Below are 14013 nucleotides of genomic sequence, written 5' to 3'. Positions count from 1 at the left end.
AATTTAGGGAAGGTTCCCCCTTTTCTTACACTTAACTAAAACTAATTTAATCTAATATGGGTAGGACAACAACCTTTCCTCTTTTTTCGGAAAAGATTATGTTCTTTTCTCTTCACAGAAAATAAACAACATTTTTGAAGGAATAATAACAACAATTTAAAACAAAACCAAGAGAGGAAATGAAGTTTCTTGAAAGCACAAAGACTTCCGTCACCTCCTCCGGGACGAGAAATCAGCAACCAAGCACAAAGTCTTGAGTTTCTAAAATCCTATCTACCCTTTTTAGAATGATACAATAAGAACAATAAACAACATATGACAGCGCAAAGTCCACAAGTATGATGCACCTTCGAATCACTTCAAATGGGAATTATCACAAGCACAAAGTCTTGCAACTCTTCTCAGATTTTAACCACTAACTAAACTAATTCAAACTTCAATATTCGCAGCACAAAGTCTACAGATATTTAGAGTGAAGCTCTTTTCAACAACTTTCCACAACTTCGAGCAAGTACAGAGAAAGTATGGCTTCAACACAAAGTCTGAAATTCCAAACTCTTTGATATTACTTGAGAGAAAACAATTTACAAGTATAAAGCTCAAAGTCTCTATAAGGGCAAATTTTTGTAGAGTTTTCTTGCTTGCTAAAAACATAAAAATTACACAAAGCACCCTCGTGTATATATAGGAGATGGGCCAAGAGCAAATTGTGGGAGAACTCTAACTAACTAAGACTTTTTACTACAACTAACTAACTAACTAATTATGACTTATTCAAATTACAGCTCTATTGCTAACCAACTTGTAATTTGTTTACATGTAATTACAATTTACAAAATTACAAGTGACAATTCGCTTGTAAACATGAATTCTGATATTACATGTAAATTGTCGAAAACAAGATGCATAAAACAAAGATTAAGTGTCATGAGACACTTTTTATTCTTTTCCATCTTTGGCCATGAAAGACTGGAAATTGCTGATGGATCTCCATAACTCATCAGGATTTGGATCCGCTATATTCTTGGCAACTGCAACAGTCTTAATGAGAACATCATAATATCTCACTGTTGCCTCCCTGTGTTCCTCAAGAACAACTTGCATTTTTATCTAAAAACACTTGATAACCTACAAACTTATGGATTGAATCCACAGTAAACTGTTCTGACTCTAGCCCTTGGTGAAGACTTGATACCATTTCAGTGACTACCAAATCTGCTGCAAGCAACTCTCCATCATGACTTAGAATTTTGCAAGACATCTTGTCAAAATTAGAGAGCATGTCCTGTTCAACTTCGTCACTTATTTCAAGTGTAGCCTGGACATCTTTGATGAGATCTTTGATAACCAATGACTTGTTTGACAAAAGTTAATCAAATTCTATATATCTCTCTCTGCCAGGTATTACCATATTGTCACATAGGACTTCTAATTTGATGCGATCCATTTCATGCCAGATTTTAAGATCTTTCTCAATTGGACCTAAACTTTGGTTGAAAGTTTCCAAGGTCTGATTCTGCATCAATTTCGCTGCTCTTACATTGGTCATTACATGCAATGCTTTCTTTATCACTTGTGTACTCTGATCAATCAGCTGATCTACCCAAGAATCAACTGCCTTAGCCTTTTGAGCAGCTTTCTCTAATTGCTTGATAGATTCTTCAGATTTGGAGGAGGTTAAAGGATCAACTTGTTCTGAAGAATTAGTGATCTTTTGGATCACTGTGATGAGCTATGAATTCTTCTCTTTGAGCTCATTCTTCTTTGCTAGAAGCTCATCATAACTTTGGACCAATGAAGCTACTGAATCTGTGGCATCATGCATGATACCTGTATGTGTTTGTTTCCCAAGTTCCACCCTCGTGAGCCTATAGTCTGACAGTTGCATTTCTTCTGGTGGTTTCTCAACTAGAGGCTGTACCACTTCTGCATATTTCATTTTGTTACTATCAACCACCACTCGTGAAACTGTCTTTGCTTTCTTATTAGCTCTTGGCTTTGGCCTCTTGAGTTGCTAGAAATCAAATTTGTCTAGAGAGATCACCTGCTTCTTCCTTTTGGGTGTGATTGAAGTCAACCAAGGGGGTAATTCTAATGAGTTCACACATGTGATAGCAACTGTGGTTTATGAAGAAACAGGCCCAACCTGTATCACAACTGTCACTCTAGGAGGAGCTTCCTTTTGGACAGCAACAAGCATCTGCTCAAATGACAAATCATGACTTGCTTTTGTCATGAACTTATCAAAACTCATGGCAGAAGTATCAATCTCAGGAAGGAAAACATTAGACAAGAAGGCATATGAGGGGTTCACATCAAAGACGTTCTCCAGACCATCGTGAGAAGTCTCAACGGGCACTTCTCTGTTGGTACAAGAAGATAAACTTGGTTCCACAGGTTCCACATGAACGGTGGAGAAAGAATCTACATCCATATCAATTGGGGACATGGGTACATCCAATGATAATTGGGGAAGGGCTGTATGAGGAGACTTCGAACCTACAAAAGGAGGTGATCCTGCTGTATTATCCTCATGGGTATCATTGTCAACATCAATAACTTGTATTTGCACTTCTGGCTTTTCCTTCCCTTTCAGTGACACTTCTAGTGGAGGAATAACTAAAGCTCTGCTGACCCTCAACTTGATTCTAGTGCCATAAGAGGAAGCACCTTCTTTAGACTATCTTTTCATATAGAAAGTGAGGGTAGTGGGAACTTGTGATAGATGCTCACACAAGTTGTCGCCCAAAAAATGTGAGATTGTCCCTTCCTCACGATCACGATATACTTATACATCCAGATTTTAAACATATTAGAGTGTTTCAAACCCTTTAATCTACTAAGAAGAGTGATCATATCGCCAACTTCTTCAATGAAGTCAGAACGATACAACTTGGGCCATCTTGAAAAGCAAGTCTTGGGAGTATTAAGCCATTTGGCATTAATGTGTCTAATTCAGTCTAATCTTCTTTGGTTATAATGATCCAAGGCACTCTTCGTAGTGATGTCCGCATACACAGGAGCTGTTGGAACTTTGAAGATTTTGTCAATTGTTTCTGGATCCAATTTGATTATAACGTTTCCATCATCATCCCTGATTGTTTTGGTCTCTTGATCAAAATGAGCAGTGCATGCGAGCACAAACTAAGGCTCCAAGGCAGCCACTGGGATCGAGGAGACCAAATGAATATGGCTTTTAAGAAGCAACTGCATCCCATGAGTTGGTGAACCCTCTATTCTTTCTAGAAACTCGGACATATCAACATGTTCGATCTCTGTGTCTCAGATTTCATCAATGAGAGAGACCACCTGAGTGGGAGCAATTTCATTTTGGTATTTGTCATACTTATACTTCATTTTCTTGTTTGGAGGTGATGCTGGCTCTTCTGACATCGAACAAGAATCTGCAACACTGTGATGAAAACTCATAAGAGTAAGAACATCTTCAATAGCTATAGGTGATTCCATGATGCCAAATCCCTTGAAAACCAATGCTCCCATCAACACTTGCTTGGGTATTTAACATGCAACAGCTTGGACTGACTCAAAGATGTTTTATGGATGAGCTAGGACAGCGATAGGAAGAAAATCGGATCTTAGGGAGGTGACTGCAAGTGGAAAATCTTTCTCAATTTGCACTTGTAATCGGGTCTTCAAGACCCGATTGCAAGTGGAATGGGAAAATTTGATGGCAAGTAATGAAGGGTACTTGTAATCGGGATAACATGTCACATGACCTCTTGGAAAGCATATTTGGCATGGAGGGATATGACTGCAAATGAAATGAGCTCACCAAGTTAAAGTGTAATAACAATTTTTACACTTGCAATCGGGTCTTCAAGACCTGATTGCAAGTTTGCAAGGGGGGGGGGGGGGGGGGGGACAATACGTTTTATACTTATAGTCAGGTCTTCAAGATCCGACTGCAAGTGGATAGTATTTGTCAAACACATGAAACTTGTTTTCTTGCCTTTGCAACAAGAGTTTTAGAGAGTAAATGTGTAAATGGTTCCACTTGTAATCGGGTCTTGGAGACCAGATTACAAGTGAAAGTCTATTTTCATATCAAGACTTGCATTTGGAAATGGAAGAACCGACTATACTTTAGATGAACTTGGGAAAGGATTTGCCTACAAAAAATACGATCAGCATCTTCAATGTAAAGACCATAAACACTTGTAATTGGGTTTTCAAGACCCGACTACAAGTATATGAGTTAACTTTAAACTTGCAAAAGAAATCGCCTAAGTCACAAGCATGATTTGGAGATGCAAAATAAAAACTCCCATCGATCAAGGAAAAATAGAGCAAGGAAAGACGTGAACAATAAAATGCAAAAAAGAAAACCCTACCACAAATCAACAAAGAAATGACAAGAGATAGAGACCATACCTGAAAGATAAATTGCATTAGCCAAAAAACGCGATCTTGAAATAAGCAATGATTCCTAGGAATGCATCTCTCAAAGACTCTCAAAAAGATTTGGAAAAGAAGACTCCCACTAGAATACAATCTCCTCAAACATAAATGCAAAACCACTCCTCCAAAGAAAATAGGCTCACGCCAAACAATGCAACGAAAAATAAGGCTTTCTTCCCTTGATCTTGTGGTAGGGTCATGAACTCCCGACTACAAGTAAATGAAGGCGAAACTTTAAAGAGAGGATACCATAATCGGTTTATGAATGACCCGATACAAGTGAATGTAAAAGCCTCTTATTTAGAAAAAAGTGACTTAACTTGTAATCGGGTCTTAAAGACCCGAGTACAAGTAAAGCACTTTTTAATTGGTAATGCAAAGAAACACTTGTAAGCAGGCTTTGAACCCTCGATTACAAGCAAGCTCATAACAAAAAGCCTATAACTCCAAAAATGGGTTTCATAAAACTGATTACAAGTAAATAGAGTTACTTGTTATTTAGAAGGAAAGACCCCCAACTTGCACTGAGACCTTTAAAACCTGATTTTGAACAAAGAAGAATAAAAACAAGTCTCAAAACAAGAGAAAATAAAAAAGAAGATGCATGTTTAAATTGGGCATTAATCAAAACAAACTTTGTCCTCGAAAAGCGTGCATTTAAAGCCAAAGACATGAATTTTTGAAATTCACAAGAGATACCTTCATTTTTGAAATACAAAAATGAGGACAACAGTTGGCTCTGAGTGGGGAATTTCTTTCACTCGTCTCTTTGACAAAGAGGAGAGGAATAGAAGCTCGATCTCAAAGTGCCTTCATTTGGACATTGGGCAACAAAGTCAAGCGACCAAAAAAAGAAAACAAAAACAAAAAACAAAAACAAAACAAAAGACTAAAGATTCAAAATTGGACTTATACACAAGAACTTATCTCAAACTTTACTTGAAGTAATGCTTCAAATGCTGTCCACTGTAAGGAGCACAAATGGAGTACCATATCGATATGCTAGCTGATAACTGTTTTCACCAATGATTTGATGAATGGTGAAAGCTCCTTGCCAAAGAGAATCAAACTTCCCATGCATAGCTTTTGGTTCCCTTCTCTTATCCCATAGGAGAACACGATCACCAATTTGGAATGCTCTTTGCTTAGCTTTGTTATCAAAATGAAATTTGACTTGTTTCTGATGCTTAGCAATTTGGTCCACCACTTGTGTTCTTAGTTCCTCTAACTGAGAGAGAAACATTATCCTCTTGTCTAAGGCACTTTCAAAAGTTTCATCTTCAATTGCCTTAGCTAACTTTAGAGAAGGAAGCTCTAAAGTGATGGGTATATCTGCATTCATCCCATAAAGAAGCTGAAATGACGACATGCCAATAGCTCTTTTTTGGTGTAATCCTGTCTTCCCATAAAGCGTCATAAAGAGCCTTATGCCAAGACCTTTGATTCTGTTACACAAGCTTGTGTATGATAGTAACCAGATTCTTATTACTTGATTCCACTTGACCATTACCTTGAGGGTAATAATTAGAAGAATGAGCCAATGTGATACCATATTGAAAGCAAAATGAGTTACCTCATGAGAGGAGAAAGCAACTGCATTGTTAGTTAATATCTTATGGGGAACTCCAAATCTTGAAATTATGTTCTCTTTGAGAAACTTGCATACCACTTCTGAAGTAGCATGCTTTATTGGTATAGCCTCCACCCACTTGGTGAAGTAATCAGTAGCAGTGAGAACGTACATGTGAGCAACACTTGAAGAGGGGTTGATGACACCAATGAAATCAATTCCCCACTATTGGAAGGGTTCTTCAATTACCACAGGCTTCAGCGGCAACGCTGCAAGCTTCTGTTTGCCTACAAATTGCTGACAATGAAAACACTTATGCACCCACTTAAAAGCATCTCGGAAGAGTGTTGGCCAATAATACTTAGCCCTTAAAATCTTGTGAGCAGTCACTAGTGCGGAGAAATGCCCACCACATGCCTGATTATGGAAAGATTCCAATAATCTGATTTGCTGTGCCTTGTCAACACAATGAAGGAAAGTACCATCAATAGCTCGCTTGTACAAACCTCTGTCCCAAAGAACGAAGTTTGCAGATTTGAGCTTTATATTCCTTTTTTTCTTAAATGACAAATGCGCTGGACATTCGCCATAAGTCAGAAAATAGGCTATGTTTGAATACCAATTGTCAGTTGTATTGACAAACAACACCCTGGGAAGATCTTCTGGAACATCTTGCTCCTGATTCTTTGAATTATTTTCAGCTATGAGTTGACAAAGTCCTTTTCCACGAACAAGCTTGGTAGGTTTGATTTCCAAGTCATATTTCTGAATCTTAGCAATCCAATTGTCTCTTTTTGTACCAAATTCTTGCCAAGTTAAGATAGACTTAAAGGCTGTGTTAGGAACTAGGACCAAGGTGTGAGAATTCAGAATATAAAATCTGAAAAACTTAACCGCTTTCACCATAGTGTAAGCATTCTTTTCAACCGGGGAATACTTGAGCTCATGAACCTTAAAGGACAACTAATGAAAGCAATGGGAGATTCAATTCCCTCTGGATTTTTTGCCATCAGAATGGTGGACATAGTATGCTCGGAAGCGTAAATATACATGATAAAATATTTTGTGTAGTCTGGACAAACCAGCACAGGTGCATGAGCAATCGCCTCCTTGATTTCGCTGAAAGCAGCCTTTCCTTCTGGATTCTAGCAGAAAGTGGTTTTCCCTTTCATTATATCAAATGATATGACGAGTCTTCTCAGCAAAATCAGGAATGAATCGTCATAGAAAATTAAACTTTCCAAAGGAGGAGTGACCAATAGACTTACTGGCAGGCAAAGGGAGAGTCTGAATAGACTTAACCCGTTTCGGGTCGATCTTAATACCTTCTTCGGAAACCACATGTCCAAGGAGCTTCCCTTTGGTCACCCCAAAAACTGACTTTTTAGGATTGAGAGAAATATTGTGCTTGCGACATTTTTCTAGCACATCTTGCAAATGAAAAAGATGATTTTCACGATCTTTTGAAAAGACAGTGAGATCATCTAGATATACAACAATATACCTTCTCAAAATACCATGGAAGGCTAGGTCCATAGCTCTTTGGAAAGTTGCTTCTGCATTAATTAATCCAAAGGGCATCCTGCGATATGCAAATGTACCTCAAGGAGTAGCGAATGCAGTCTTGTGTTGATCTGGTTCACTCATCGCGATTTGATTGTAACTTGGAAATCCATCCAACATGGACATCATTTAAGCTCCTATCACTGTCTGTAGTACTTGATCTATTATCGGCAAAGGATAATTATCTTTCAGTGACAACTGATTGAGGTTTCAAAAATCCACACAGATACGTATCTCTCCATTCTTCTTACGCACCGAAACTATATTAGCTACCCACGTTTAATGGTGGATAGGAAAAATAATCTGAGCGTTCAACATTTTTTGAATTTCAGAAAGAATGGTACTTGAGATTTCAGGATTATATTGGTGCTGCTTCTGCCTGAAAGGTTTTGCACCAAGCTTTAGAGGAATATCATGTTGCACTTCTTTAGGTTGAAAAGACTTGAGATCATCATAGGAATAAGCCAACACATCATGTATTGGAGTAAAAGATGAATGAATTGATCTTTCTCCTCTGGAGTGCAATTGTGGCCAATATTGACAAGTTTCGGATCCTCTTCAGATCCAATGTTATACTTTTCATATCCCATAGAGGAATATGAATTCTCTTGCTGCTGCTTGATATAGCGATCATGCTTATCAAAAAAATTCTCAAGAGAAACCAGTCCTTTAGGAATTTGTTCCCCTTCAGTTGAAGAATTTCTTCATCTGGCTCAGATGATGTATTTGACATTGAGTTTGAAGAAGAAGAGGAAGAATTACTTCCTTCAAAATATAGATTATTGAAATTATCTACAGTTTGCAGAAAATTGATAATCTGCTTGTCATCATTGAAAATCTGCCAATGATCCCAATTGTTAGGCACACTGGGTCTGCAGATCAACTCAATAATATAATTATCTTGACAAAATCAAGATGTGGAATTAAAAGAGTAGGTGAAACTGCAAGAGAATCAGCTCTATTGTTATATTCATGGGGTACAACTGAGATACTGAAAGCATCAAAACTCCCAATATTATCCCACACTAGGTTGCGGTAGTGCTCGAGTCTGTCATTCCTTGTTTGATAAACATTTCAGACTTGGCAAACCACCAACTCCGCATCACCTTGAGCATGAAGATTCTTAACTCCTCTTTTGCGAGCAACATCCATACCCAACAAAAGCGGCTCATACTCAGCTGTGTTGTTGGTATTGGCGAACTGCAACTTGAAAGAGTAAGGGAAGATCTCCCCCTTGGGAGAAATAAGAACACCAGCCCCTGATCCATTGGCAGCACAACTGATGTCAAAGTTGAGTGATGATCTAACACAAGAATCCAAACTTCATTAGAGTAGCTGATATCATTGGAATTGCTAGAGCTGGCTTCTTCGGAAACTTGTGTATCTTGAGGAGCACCAATATCTTGTTCAACCATAGCAGGTGGTTGAACTTCTTGTGCCATAGAGGAAGGCTGCACCTCTTTCTACTGAGAGGGAGATTGAGTGTCCTCAGCTGGAATAGAAGATTGGATATCTTCAACCATGACATAAGACTCGAAGGAGCCTATTTCTGATACTTGATCTTCATTAGCATCAACAAACCTTTCACTGTCTGAAAGAAGTGAAGTCTTTGAACCATTGGCAGGCCAATATTTAGCAAACTCAAAAACCTCGTCAATATGGAGATAGTAATTCCCAAATCTAGCAGATTCAAAAAGGATTTAAGCATGGGGATCATTAGACTTGACTACCGTATACTTGGTTTCTCTTTTAGGAACCAATTTCTATATGACACCTTTAACAAGTATCCTTGCATCTTGATCTTCTTTTCAGGAAAAGCTGCAAATGCAAATTGAGCATCTTTTATTTGCCCAATGAGGGCCACTTGCTTGTTCTCCATAGAATAACAATGGCCATTGTTTTGGTCAAGGTTCATCCTAAAGCATGTGCTACCTTTGCTAGCATGGCATTATCAGAAGCGCTAGAATCCAAGACACAATTACTCAGTTGGAAACCATTAATCAGCAAAGAAATATAGAAGAGTTCTATTTTTCTTGGGATAGCAGATGGGATGGTCACCAAATTACTGGGCAAATTCTTAGGTTCTGAAATAGCATGAATACTTTCAGAAATAGGACAAATGTCCTTGCTTTTAACAAAATTAGCTAACCTATCAAACGGATCAGGGTTAGCTTGCAAGTATTCAACTTCTAACATTTGGATCTTGGTTTTTCTAGCATGGTCAATCATGTCAAAAGCTTGGAATGAGCCAGCTAGGGAAGGATGAATATTATTAGCTTGGGGTTTGAGATTAGGCACATCGGTTTTGGAATCACTAGGAGAAACAAAAGAAGGATATTAAGACATTAAGACATTAAGCTTTCCCCACTTAAATACACTAATATCCTAATAATATGCAACTATTAAGACATTAAGAAAGGAGACTATTCACAATCCCAAAGTAAAACCCCTTTATAATTAGCAATTTTTGCCTATGTATACTAGATAAAAGGAAATGATGGAAAGTAACTTTTGCACATCCATTGCATTTATTTTACCCTCACCAAAAAGTATTTTCCAAATATTCCTACATGGCCTCTTCCCGTTTTGAAATTACTTGATTGTTTAAGTTATTTTAATCTTACATATTTGCCCCTGCCCTAAGCAAGACAATTCAAGAACTAAATTATTGGACCACATACGTATCAACACTTTTACCTAGGACTTTTATATGTTCACGTTAATTTTTGATATAGCAAAACTTAGAAGTACACTAGAACCACAAACTGTTTACTATTGTTGTCACAACAAAAGAAAACGTATCAAAGAACATAGTCAAAGATATTTAGGGGATTATATATATATATATATATGCTTTAGGTACGCATATGTGAAATCTACAGGAAATGAGAATATAACAAATGAAGTTTAAGAATTCCAAAGTGAAGAGGGGGATATTTACAGTGTTAAATTAGACAAAATCTTTGTTCATGTGCTGCAGTTGAAATTGGTATTTATTCTTGATACGGGGTGATTGGTTATAGACACAAAACAATACACATAATACGATCTGGCTACGCATTAATTTTTCAAGGATTGACATGAAAATTAATACATATGCCTATCTATTTCGGTTCTCAATGTTTATGTGCAGAGAATATGTTTGTTTGTGGATCGAATTAATCTTTTTTTGTTTGACAAAACAGAAAAAAGCCACAGATCTAATTAAAAGCCATGCAATAATATCATTTCGGTCTCATTTTCAAGAAATGGTATATCTCGAAGCAATTAAAAGACAACCATCAAATTACCATAGATTAGCTAAATAGAGCTCCCTATCAATCAAATTACCACAGATTCAATTTTCTATCCAATATTGTTGGAGCTAGGCACAATTAAAGAAGATAAGTGCCTGCTAGTACATACCCGATAGCTTCCTGTTCTTGTCTGGTGAGGGGTGTCTCTTAATTCTGCGCCTTTCCTTCCACAAAACGATGAGGCTTGCCTCTTTTCCAACGACCCCGAACCTGAAGGTTGTTAAAACTTTTTCCTCCTCCTGACTGTCTTATGATTCAGGCAAAAACCATCTTTTATTCTTTTTCTTCCCCTCTATGCAATGAGACATGATTTTTCACATTTTTTTTTTACCTTTACTATGCAACCGTTGATTATCTGGCTGGGGAAAATTGATAACATAGCTCCACATAGTTTTAACTACATTTGTTCCTACAGTTAGATATAAATTAAGTCTCCATTCAGTTTCATATTTACCATGTAATATTTGGCAATTAGTCCATTTGTAATTAAAGATTTTTAATTCACTTCCACCTCCACTGTTCTGATCTGTTTGTTTGCATTTAACCTCTCCTTAATCAAAGCTTGGATACTTGATGAGTAACTACCAAAAGGTCAATAATAATAATTAAATCTAAACAAGATATCTTTTATCCCTTCCAAATTTCCTCAAACACTTACATTGCAAATAATCAAAAGTAAAATTAGCCATTCAAGGAAAATTATACAGTAATGCTTCTATGTATGTGTGTGCATGCAAGTTTCCATCACATCGTCCACTGCCAGTAAGCTAGGAAGCCTCTGCCTTAGCCACATGTTCGCCTTCGACAACTTGCACAACTCATCACTCGAGAAAACATCGAATTGTTAGCCCATGATGATAATAATAATAATAATTCATCATAATTTTTTCCCAAAAATAATCAATTGGTACATACATTTATCACATTGAATTGTATTCCAAATTGAAACATAGCATTTGCATTTATTCATTGCTAAAATTTAAAATGCCAAAGTAATCAAGTTGTTCTAGATAAATTAAAAATATAACTACATAGTTTTATTCTAATTATTAATCCATGTCCCATTATTTAATAATTATAAAGTTTATGAAAAATCAGGTCATGACAAGGAATTTCCTAGCCGGCACTTTAGATGAATCTATAGCAGCTAGGAAGATTGCAATTTCTTTTAATCTATTTTTTTTTTTGGTTAAGAACTTAAACCATTTCAGGAGTAGGAGAGGGTAAGTTTGTTAGGGTTATGATTGGGAGTCTTACCTCGTCGCCCTTTTGCGGTTCCACTTTCTTCTGCATAACAAACAAAATTAGCAACAAAACCAACACCTTCCAGTAGAGCCTTAGGTTTATCATCCAATACATCTTTAAAAGACTTAGTAGTTGTGTTATCAACATTTGGAGCCTCATCTTTTCGAATGGATGGATTCCCATCCATTGGACAAACGGTACACCGCTAGCCCAGTGCTTACCAAGGTCATCGTTACAAACGATTCACACAAACAAACAACTTGGAACAATAAATGCTCATACAAAGGAACACAAGCATCAAGGGGTTAGGACGCTTACGAAGAGAGACACAAACCTGGGTGGAGGACACTGGCCTCCTCGACAGATCCTATGAGAAAACCCTCCTCACATGCTTGAACCCTTCCTCATTCAGCTTGCCTTCGACTAGCCCCTAGTATCTAATCTTTAAGGGTTTTATCATATTCTCTCAATTTCATTTACAAGAATTTTTTGTGTATTAGCCTCTTTTATGAAAAAATGAAAAAAACTACTATTTTTTGGTTTAGGGGCAAATCAGCCAGGAAAATCATGCTTGACAGCCCTAAACTTGACACCTTGGTCGTTTGTACTACTTAAAATTGTCTGTTGTAGGGCAAACCATGACCATGTTTTCTTGTGATTGATTGCAACTAAAAGTTGTGTCGATTAGGCTTATCTAACCCTTTTTGGGCACAACAACCTTTCAGAGTCATCAAGCTGGCTGTCCCAACTTTGAAACTGACCCATCAACAAACTTCTTGCATTGCTGAATTCCACTAACCTACCCTATGCAAACCCAAAAGTTTGGATTTGTCTTAAAAGTACAATTCGATCCCTTTTTTATGAGTTCTAATTTTCACTTATCTCAATAAAATTATTGGGCAGTATTTTTGTTTGGGATTGCTGATGGAGACAACTGGCTGGGCTCTGTGATACATGATTTCACATTCTCCATAGAGGAATTTTTTCCCCAACTGATTTTCTAGTAGCAACTCTAAACTTCACGGGCAATATTTTCTCACTCGACTCTTTGGCATTGTTTTTCGAAAATGTGTATATTTTACAACTATTCCAAAATTGTCATCAGATTACTTCTAATGGTACTGAAAACATTTTTTTTAATTTCCTATTTTCAACAAATATTTTATACAGGAAAATTATTGTAATATTGCATCACTATAAGTAGTTTTGGGGGAAAGATTTTTTTTGTAATTACACTATTTTATAAAGTGCCACATTTTGGGGGTTGTGACTTTATAAAGTGTTTTTGAGGGCTTTTCTATGTGCACAACACCAAGCTTGAACTTGTGCTGTTTTAGTGCGCATTGATATTTGCATGTGAAATGATGAAATCCTTTCTTGCAATTATACTAGATGCAATAGACTACCACTCATGGAGAGTATACGGAGACCTTTTTAACTCAAGGTCCCTATCCCTATCTTTTGTGAAAGTTCCATCACCAACTGATTTTGACAAGAACAATAAGTATCTCAATTATTGTTAAGTATCACATTTGTCTTGCTTTCATTGATTTCCAACATGTCATTGACGACACAAATTGCTCTTCTACTTCTTGGTTGATCCTCATGTAGCTATTTGGTGACACCTTTTTTATTGCATGACGTTTCCATGGGTGACACATTCTTCAAAGTTGATAATGTTAATAATTCTAATAATGATGATTTAGAGTATGAGGACTCATATTTGTCATCTTATGGTGAAATTTGTGATGCATCGCTTAACACTTCTTTGTAGGATCTTCCCCTCATTAGAGAACCATCTCTTTGGAATTCCAATTTGTGCAACATTGTTTGTTTTGTTGTTGAATCTCATTTTTTTTATTGTTCTCATTTCTTGGAGGACATTATTTTTCCATTTGATAAGAATTTCACCTAGTTGTT

At 36.9% G+C, this 14013-nt stretch overlaps 1 protein-coding gene across 6 annotated transcripts in view; it reads left to right on the top strand.

Moving 5' to 3' along the window:
- The window catches only part of LOC131062421 (DNA repair protein RAD51 homolog 4), a 139943-nt gene that overhangs the window by 81252 nt on the left and 44678 nt on the right, over positions 1-14013 (top strand). The window lies entirely within an intron of this gene.

This window comes from Cryptomeria japonica, chromosome 3, assembly GCF_030272615.1.
Source record: "Cryptomeria japonica chromosome 3, Sugi_1.0, whole genome shotgun sequence".
NCBI classification, from domain to species: Eukaryota; Viridiplantae; Streptophyta; class Pinopsida; order Cupressales; family Cupressaceae; genus Cryptomeria; species Cryptomeria japonica.
This window is presented reverse-complemented; position numbering and strand designations above follow the sequence as displayed.